The sequence below is a fragment of the Papaver somniferum genome, chromosome 2 (assembly GCF_003573695.1).
Source record: "Papaver somniferum cultivar HN1 chromosome 2, ASM357369v1, whole genome shotgun sequence".
NCBI lineage: Eukaryota > Viridiplantae > Streptophyta > Magnoliopsida > Ranunculales > Papaveraceae > Papaver > Papaver somniferum.
Window position 1 is genome coordinate 37,765,036 of NC_039359.1, and position 10,662 is coordinate 37,775,697.

Below are 10,662 nucleotides of genomic sequence, written 5' to 3' on the forward strand. Positions count from 1 at the left end.
CACACCTATTATTATCCTTGACTAAGGCAGTGATACTATCCTGAGTTCTTACTATGTAAATTTACTTTAAATGTTTTTAGCAGCATTGGTCTGAATGTTAATTATGTTTAGAATGAACAGGTTCATTTCAGTGGAGCTTTGGGGAGATCACCGCGAACAGATTTAAGTTTATTGCAAAAGGTTCTGCTATTATGAGTTTTAATACATTAAACTTGCGGTGGAAATCATTTGCCTTTAGATAATTTCGTCTGAGATAGAACACACTAAGACTCAGGTCGTTCAGGTGTCAATTGTCTACATGTAGTGGCACAAAGGAAAAGAAAAGCATAAAGAGAGAGATCTACTGATTTAGGAGATTGAGTTACCGTGTCATATAGAATCATACTGATGATGTTTTTTTATCACTCCCACGTCAGTCCCGTTAAAGATATTCCCAACACAACTACTGTAGCAGAGTTCGTCTTTTAAAAATTCACATGGATTGCAGTTCCCGAAAGATCTGATTGCGGTCGATAAGTTCTCATATCCTGTAACCCCAAAAAAACACTTTTCCTTGCCTTCAAAGCTCAAATAACTACTAAAAGGCTAAAACCCCAGCGAGAAACCAAACCAAGATAAAAACCCATACTTCATGAACTACCAAACAGTGAATTTGCCATAATGAGAAAACAGTAGTAAAGTAGAAAACAGTAGTAACCTTACCGTGGTTCTAAGCTGAGATTAGATTCATTGTGTACATATTTTGCAATCAGAACACCCAAACATCAGATAAAGAAAAAATATCAAGACGAAATCAAACTCGAATGAGAGTGAAGAGGAAAATTCAACAGAAAACGGAAAGAAAGAGGCCAAAACAATGAAATCTGCAATCAAAATCAAATCAACAAACCAAATAATGAATAAGAAATGATTGAAACAGGTGCAGACCACAATCTGCAACTCCAGTCCCAACTGGAACCTACTTATCAATATAATGTGCATAAGTCCAAATTCCGAAAACATAATCACAGTTTGGAGTCCTTACATTTTTTTTTCAATGAAGAGCAAAGCTACAGCTCTGGACCAACAATCCTCAACAGAACCACAACTGCCTATTTCAAATCACCATTCCTGAAATTAACATAAGCAAGCAGAACCCATCACTCAATGACACCTATATGTTATAATCCACCAGAATCAAGACATCAACTGCAACTATAATTATTCACCTAACAGCATCTCCACCTAAAAGCTTGAACTGAAAATCCTAGGCATTCATCTAAATCAACAAAACCCAGAAACCAATCCTTGCTTCAGTTCACCAACTCATCAAAACCCAATTCTTATATTTCAACACAAACCATGAATATCAACTCCAATCTATTCTCGATTGAAACCATGAACTATGAGCATCAGTTGCAAGCTCATCATCTGTAGATGTGAGTTCTATTGTCTTCAATCATATCGATATCAGTAGCATAATGTCCTGGAAAACTTAAAGTTTGATAGCTTGTCACGACTGCCACATAAAAAACATGACTATACCTTACTTGAAGTTGAAGATGGCCGAGCAACATCATAATATTAGTTTTCCTAGATTGATTTGGTTAGCGTTAGTACATCTAACATGATATGTTTTTCGATGCAAACAAACACAGATGTACGAATGCTAACCAAGTTCCGCTAGGAGCAGCAGTTTGCGTCAATATCAGTCAGCAAAAAAATGGAATTTCACTTTTGGTCCAATAAATGAATCGTGTATTTTATCCTACATATTGATTTTGCTACATCCAGAGACACACACAGTTCCCAATTAGAATATTCACGCACCTCATGTTATACACCATCCATAGCATTGATCTCGCCGTGCACCTGAATTTGAAAGAAAAATATCTTTAAAAATAAATAAGTACTTTGAAGTAATAATCTAAATAAAAACAACAAAAAAAAGCATTATTATTGCGCAACTACATGTGTGAACACTCCGCAGCAAAATTCTGGTGTCGTTATAAACACCCAAGACTATAAAATTGCATGTCTTTCCTTTAGTTAGAAAAGATTGCTCTGAACATGTTTCAACAACTCCATGTCGTATCTACGCGTTTAAACAAAGCTAATTATTTAATCCATACAATAAACCTGTTACTATTCCACAATTCACAAACCACAATAATTGTTTGATACACAAATAGGGATTTCCAATCCTGAAATAGTTGCACAGAATGACTAACGTACCAACTCTCTTTCTGCATAGATTTTTTGGTGGCATCCATTGCAAGTCAGATTAAAACATCCCTTGCTCTCAACCAACCCAACGTTTATTTCCTTGCACATGGACGTCTTTCCTTGTTGTTATGTAAAAATCATCGAACATAGTACAATATGTACATCATTAAATTCTTAAAGCATGTGAGACGATATGAATTACTTTGTTATGCGGGTCTCTTAACATATTGGTCGCATCAAATACTGATGTCTTGCGTCCTGTGTGATTCAAGGAGATCAACGATTAGGATGGAAACATTCTTAGTAAAACACAATGAAGATACCTCACCTTGCACCAATTATAGCAGTGAGATCATCTCCCGTTCAAATAATAATGGTAGTAAAATCAAACTCCGTCAGCAAACAAAGTCATCAATGAACTCCGTTATGAGTTTTCTCTATCAGCCACCAGTTACCGTCATCAATACCTCACACCAAAGTCGAGCAGCAAACAATTATTCTTCACTGAACTCTCGGCATAAAACAGCCCCACAGACTCATTTAATCCATTCGACCACAGAATCATCAATAGCCATCACAGGCACATTCTCCATCATACCAATCGAATTGAATTTAATCAAAGCTCTTACCTATGTCCAGTGCTTCATTGAATTGAATTTAATCAAAACTAATAAGATTTAAGGCAACTGGAGGAGGCATTGACATTGGTACACTTGAAAGTGTTTTTCCGGCAGCATCATTCTTTTCTATCTGCAAGATGAGAATTAGGACAACAATACTCTTTGAAATGCCAGAAAACAAAGATAACCACAAAAAAATTATGCATACCTCAGCTAACCCTTCTTCTGTTTATGTTCGGAATGCATTGCTCGCATTCTGAAGTTGGGAAATTATATCAAAACCTGGCATGGTCTCAAAAAGTGAGAATTAAGCTACAAAATTCCAATGATCAAAAAGATAAAAAAAGCTTAAGCCAGCAGCCTGCCAGTGATGATCCAGTGTAACTCCTGTAGTGTACGATGGGGTATAGTTGAGTAATTAGGTATAATCCATACAAACCAGTAGTGCAGGTCTGCTTGTCTCCAATCTACTTAAATATTGCGGCAAGTTCATAACAATTAACGTCAAATAACAAAAATTATCAGTAACATAGAAGAAAGTTATATCAAAAACAAATTAATCACGAAGAAGATACAGAATTAACAAAACCGTAAGCTGTGCATCAGAAGAATTTGTAGCGGGTGACAGACTATTGTTCACAGAATTACCCACATAATTTTGGCCAACAGAACTGACGTTTTGTTAACATCCTGTCTGCAGCAAGAGTCTGGTAGAGTAACAATACTTTGAGGTAAACACCCTAGTTCAAGTATAGATCTTATAGTAAACAATAATAGAATTGTCGATTAAGGTCAATATAAGCAAGAACGATGGGTTGGGGTTCCATGTCGATTGCAACCATAGAAAGATAACTTTTTAAGTTTTGATATTAACCTTATATATTTTTCTATCGCTACAATTAACCACAGATGGTTAAACCTTACTTTGGTTGTGCAGCCGAGGTTTGACCAGTGGTGTCGGGGCCGAAACACCAGATCTTCTTTGCAAGATGATCTTTCTAGGACAGTCTCACGGAATGAAACAGCAGGGTCAGACTTCACAATTCGCGCACCTCCCATGAAATCGTCCTCATGCAAGTTCTGCAAACAGATTTCAAGATGGAGTTCTCCAGAAAAAAGAGAAAAAAATGACGGTCACGAATTACTCTCCAAATCCAACGGTGGTCTTTATCCACGACATAACCACCATATTTCCTTAATGAAGAGATTTTTTCTTAATAAAGAGAAGAGAAGAAGATATCAGTACCGAACTACCGATTCTTACCCGTCGTTGCATAGAGTTGTTCACAAAATTCTCGAGAAGAGCCTCTCAAGCCCTCAGGCACAGAGGCTTTGTTTTTTGACACGATAAGCTGGGTTAAGGCAAAGCCGTACCAGGCTTTTAAGAGGCTACAGAGGAAACACCCGAATGAGGATCTAAATATATATTCTTATAATTGTTTCATAGGAAAAATTATGAAAATGTGAAATATATTAGATTATGTGAATATAACACAACTAATTGTTTCATAGGAAAAATTATGAGAATCTGAAATATATTAGATTATGTGAATAACTACGTGAACTCAATTTGACTCGTTAAAGTTTTTTTTTTTTTTTTTTTTTTTTTTTTTTTTTTTTTGCGTACAAGTTAATATTTCAAATTTGGTAACAAATTAAGTAAGACGATTTGTTCTAATAAATATCATTTGATGCTAGTACCTATGAGAAACCTTAGAATAGTTGTGTTACAAAACGTTAAGATTACAGATAAATAGGGCTGCACAAAACTGAACCTAAACCGCCAAACGAATTAAAACCGTTAAATTATTAACTGAACTGAAATCCTCGCAGTATAATCGTGGTTTCCAGGTTCAGAAAACCGACTATCTCAGTTTCAGTTTAGGTTGTTGCCTAAAACCAAACAGAAATAACCGAGAAACCGAGGTTATACATACTAACTAATTCTAGCCATCGGTGTTTATACTTAATCAGAGCCATCAATTTTAGGTTTATTAGTCCTTGCCTTATCTTTCCAATAGACCAGAACCAGTTTCACTCTTTCTCTCAACTGCTACTCCTTATCTTCTACATACAAAGATTCACTACTGTTAGACCAGTGCTTGGTCAAACTCGCAAGCGTTGCTATCTCAAGCTTGTTTGTCAATGTTAGTGATCAAAACTATAAGTCTTGATTTCTAGTCTACTTATAGTAATGTATCGGACTAGAATAGATTGTGTAGTTGAGCATTAGACTTCACGACGTTCATCATTTGAAGACGAAGAACTACTAAGGAAAGCTTGTGGAACTTCATCAACAAAAGGTATGTGGAGACTGAAACTCATATATCACTTGGAAAGTCTATTTTTTCTCTATCTTCTATATTGAGACAAAAGTCGTATTGCTATATAGTATTCGATTACACATTTGATATTTCAAGCTGAGTTTGACTCGCTTACATATTTCTCGAAATATGTATCGGTAAGCTTTCGATTCAACCAAGTTCATCTTATATTCTTGACGAAAGTCAAAAGATGATCATGTGAAAATCGTCGAGTAACATCTTACACGGTTTGTGTGATACAATCATTTGGTGTAGACTTGGAATGTTTCGTAATGATTATTTCAATAACTTGAAAATTGCTTTGATGCTAATAGTTCGTGAAAACAGCTATTGACATCCTCTAAGAATGTTTCAATGATTGAAATAGAGTTTAGAACACTTAACTATCATTGGATATGAACATAGTATGCGTTCTTGCATATATGTGATCCATGACCGGAACTATAATATGCATACCCGTATGCGTACCTGTTAGTTGTGAAATTCCGAGAGCCCAAGTACACATACCCGTACGCGTACTGGCGTAAGGTTTGGGTTCAGGAATTTCTGCTGTGTTTGGAAGTATGCGTACCCGTTTGCATACTGGCGAACCCCTTTGCATACTTGAGTGGTTAAAGTTCTAAAATCGGTTTTTTCATGAACTAATATATTTATATAATAAGGAATGCATTCTATGCAAACCGTGGCTATAATGTTCATGAATTGGTTCAAGTTAATCAAACCGATTTTGCTTCAATTGTGTTCTTGTATACTTCTATGAGAATATAGCAATTGAACAATTCTATAACTAGTTTCATTTGAGTCATTTGAACTAGTTGTGGTTAAGATGAATAAGGTTGATATGAGAGTGTTCATATAGCTAACTTTGGTTAACTACTGCAGAGACAACCTAGTGTACACATTTAGGTACGATTACTCTAACCTAAATGAAGGTGTTAGAGCATTGCTCGGTCGAACTCGCATGCGTTGCTATCTCAAGCATGTTTGTCAATGTTAGTGATCAAAACTATAAGTATTGATTTCTAGTATACTATAGCTAAGTCTCGGACTAGGATAGAAAGTGTAGTTGAGCCAAGAACTCCATGGAGGATCATCATACAAGACGAAGAACTACTCAAGGAACTGGTGGAACTTCATCGACAAAACGGTATGTGGAGACTTGAACTTATCTATCACTCAAAAGTCTATCTACTCTATCTCCTATATTGAGACAAAAGTCGTTTTACTATATAGACTTTGATTATACACATTTGCTATTTCGAGCCGAGTTTATCTCGCCTATCTATTTATCGAAATATGTGTTGGTAAGCTTTCGCTTTGGCCAAGTTCATCTTTACCTAGTGACGAAAGTCATGTTATGTTTCAATCACTTTGAAAATTGCTTTGACGAAAAATGGTTTGTGAATAACAACTATATAACGTCCTCTAAGAATGTTTCAATGATTGAAATGAGAGTTTAGATTATATAACCAATGATGGATATAAGCATTATTATGGAAACACATATATGTATAAGTCCTTATTCCTTGAACCGAAGTTTGCGAACTTTGTTGATCAAGAGAACCAGAACAAGAGCCGTGAACTAAGTCAGCGAACCCAGTCCGCGAACTGGCGGAAGTTCTCGACCCGATAAAATCTGTTGGAGTTTGAGAACTCCTTCCGGGAACTTAAGTCCGCGAACCCAGTCCGCGAACTTGAGTTAGGTTATATCTAAAGACGATTGTTTGTGAACTCATGTTTATATAAACTAAGGAATGCTAATTGCAAACCGTGGGTATAAAGTTCATAAATCGATTTTAGTGAATCAAATCGTTTTTGCTTCGATTGTGTCTTGTGTAGTTACATAAGATTTCCTTGCAATTAAATAACTTTCTAACTAGTTCATTTGAGTCATTTGAACTAGTTATGGTGAAGAAGAATATGGTTGATATGAAAGTGCTCATGTGGCTGACCATTTGGTTAACTATTGTTGAACTAACAAATGTACATGTCTGGGTACGGTTACACAAACCTAGAAACGTGCATTTCATTTGTGTGTAACAAGCTAGGTTTTCGATCTAACGGTTGAAAAATATTAGCTTGAATCTAATCAGGTTTTCATCTAACGGTGAATATTGAATGCTTTGTTACTAAGCTAACATTGATACCAACCCTGATTTGAAAGACTATATAAGGGAGAACTCTAGCAACTGGGAAACCTAATCCCCACACCTTACGTGTGATACTAGTTGTGTAAGCTAGAGTCGATTCTCCTTTAACCTTTGGTTTCTTCTATAAAACCAGGTTAACGACTTAAAGACTTCATTGGGATTGTGAAGCCAGACCGGCACTACTTTCTCGTACACTCACAAATGTTCATCTTTAGCCACGATAAAAATGTGTGTGTGTAAATCAAAATTCCGTGGCAAAAAATACATTGCCACGGCTGACTCCTCGTGACTAATATCCTGTGGCTAATAGTTTTTGCCACGATGTCAGCCAAGGTTTTTCTGCCGTGTCAATTGGTAGAAGTCTTTTTGCCACGAATTTAGTTGTGGCTAATTAAGATGAGTATATTCACACGTTTGTGCTAATTAGCCATGGAAATAAATCAGGCGCGGCTATAGGTCGGTCGGATATTTGCTATAGATATGTTTGACGAAAGCCCATTCTAGTTGGTTCTTACTTGACAATTTCAAATAGACCCGAAAAACTAATTTATTTAACACGAGTATTTCCAACAACATTATCCATTCATTCAAACGATTATTACAACGTCATAATTGATTACATTCAAACAACGCAAAGAAGAGCTAAATGAAATATAATTTCAAGTCGAGTTTTCCAACTACCAATTTAATTGAACATTAAACAGTAAAAATTGAAACGACAAGGGGATGACGTGACACTCCTTCACTTCGAATGTAAATCAACATGTATCTTCACCAGAACCTTCAATATATACGTCACTACAGCCTTCAATTTATATCACTTAGTGAAACCTGGAGCATAACTACAGTTACATACCAATGGAAACTTAATACAACAACAAGATAAATAAATCGATCTCTTAACGAGTTATATCATTTAGTGAAATCTGGAGCATAAAATAGATACAGTTGCACATCAATGGAAAGTTAATACGACAACAAGATAATAAATCAACCTCTTAACTAGAAGCATTAACCTACCAGTGATCAACATGCTAAGTTAAACCGAAAGCTATTGGTCCACCACCTTGTAACAGATTAAAACAAAACCTTTTTTGTGTGAGCATATTCAGTTTCATCAATTTCCATCCTGCAACTCTTAAGGAAGATTTGCCTGTCTGTAACAAAATGAATGTCAGCACCACTCTTTTCATAGCTATCACCTGTTTTAGTGCTAGTGGTGGTTGCTCTACTGAGATTTCAATTTCATGGAACAATCAGAATGCAAGTTCAATCACAAGGCATGAAAAGGCACTAGCAACAATAATGTAAAAAACTATCAACCCAACCAAAAAGGGTGTGCAAGCGCCAAAACTTGCATATATCTTTCACATAATACCTTAATAAGGTAGCATCCAAAAACAAGAAATGATAGACACAGTACCATAGTACCTTAAAACATTTGCTCTGTATAGTTAACTCCGGAAAGAGACATATTGTGGGCACATACCCAACACATTCATTTTCTCATCCTACAATAAAAAACCAACTCAGTTTAAACATCCAAAGGGACGACAAATAAATCAATCTGGAGATTAAGCGTAGACCTTAAGAGAAACATAAAAGAATCATATTCCATTACAAGCGCTCATAAACCATATACTTAAAGATCTACAGTTATACCAATCAAAGAACTTCAATGATATATACTTTATTATATGTAAAATAACAAAATCACAATGTCCACCATTACCATAGTCGAAGCAATCTAATGTCAAAGCAAGTTCTTTAATCAAAGTTTTAAAACTTCAAAGTTTGGGTTAAAATCGAACTTAAAATGTAAGACATTTGTACTAGGAAATTAAAGGAACAAGGGATTTATTTATGGACAAGCTAAAAATGAATGTACTTAATCCCATAACTACCACTGAACTTACTTGATCAGTGCAATCAATGCATTCACAAATGACCATTGGCACCAAAACATATATCTTTAGGACTCTAACTTTAACATATGAAAATGGTTAGATTGAAAAATTACCATAAAGAACTCCATCCTTCACAACTTTGAAGAGATCATTAGTCAGCATATACAGGAAGGCATTTCCTTAGAAATTGATCTTCTCCGAGGTAACTATGGATATCATTAAGTGTACGCAATGACGTATTCGTCCGTAGCAACCTGGAGGAACGAAGATGAGTCCTATGCACCACCACCACCCGCTCTAGTATTCGTATGGGCTATCATTTTCAGATACACCTACCAATGAAGATAGATTTTAATTTCATTCCTTAAAAACAACAACAAAAAAAAGAAAAATGAATCATTAATCCTCTGCAACCTCATAGTAGTATCTTTGGAATCTTGAACAATTGACCTATCAGTCTCTGATTAGATTCCTAAAATCTCAATTTCTACTAGATGTTCGAGTTATACCAAACAAATATCTAAATGCTAATTAAAGATAAGTTTGCATGACTACTACCTGAGAAAATCAATCAGATTGAAATCCTTAGAAACAAATACCTATGGAAACTTATACTATGATGACTTGATTCAATCGAACTACTAGCAATTTCGATTTGATCACCCTAAGAAAGAATTCAAAATTAATTGCTCGATCCAACTCCAATTAGATACAAACTCCACTACAAACGATTTTCTCTCCTCAATAAGATTTTCAAACCCTCGAATACATTCTCTTAAATCAATTATGATCGACCCTTTTTTGATTGACGACTATAAATGGATGTGAAAGTCTTCGATTGGTGAAATTGTAGTTACGGATTAAAGTGAAGATTAGAAGGAGGAGAACAAGGTGGGAATGATTTTCATGTTCGGCTAGAACAATGGAGTAAAGAGTAGAACACGGAAAGAATGTATTGGTTTTTATATTTTCATCGAACACGGGTGGAATTCAATCATCTTAACAATAGTGCTAGTTCATGTATTTGGTGAGTAAGTGTTCATGTTATACTGTTTAATTAACGTTGTATACAACAAGAAAAAAGACAAAAGTGGAGAGGAAGAGGAACTGTGTTCCATTTCATTTTCATTTCTTCATTACACCAGCAAGCACCTCATGAGTATTTATATACCCGAATGCATGAACAGTGACGAACATTTACAAGACACGTTTTAAGTTGACGTGTCACCGTATAAGCTAGTCTTTAGCTCTTAATGTTTATCTCCACTTGATTAAGTCGGCTGAAGAACCTTCTGGTGGGCCACCCACTAATCCGTATTTACACAACATTGGTTCAGTTGTTCCCCTTTTTCTAGTTGTGTGGGTCGATGGTAGAGGAGTCTCGCTCCGAGCAGAAGGGGAAGTGGGCAGGTTTATCTTTTTGCCTTCGATCGTGGGCCAAATTTTCATTCGGTGC

General features: G+C 35.7%; 1 long non-coding RNA gene across 2 annotated transcripts; it reads right to left on the bottom strand.

Annotated features, from left to right (window-relative positions):
• Window positions 1-7,878: 7,878 nt before the first annotated feature.
• LOC113353129 lies at window positions 7,879-10,293 on the bottom strand. 2 transcript variants are annotated; one of them, XR_003361093.1, is made up of 5 exons: window positions 9,765-10,293; window positions 9,320-9,538; window positions 8,731-8,810; window positions 8,320-8,456; window positions 7,879-8,130 (listed from the first exon to the last, which is right to left on the bottom strand). It is a non-coding gene; the product is annotated as an uncharacterized LOC113353129 (long non-coding RNA). The 2 variants fall into 2 exon arrangements; XR_003361094.1 differs by having other exon boundaries at window positions 9,320-9,569.
• Window positions 10,294-10,662: the final 369 nt, after the last annotated feature.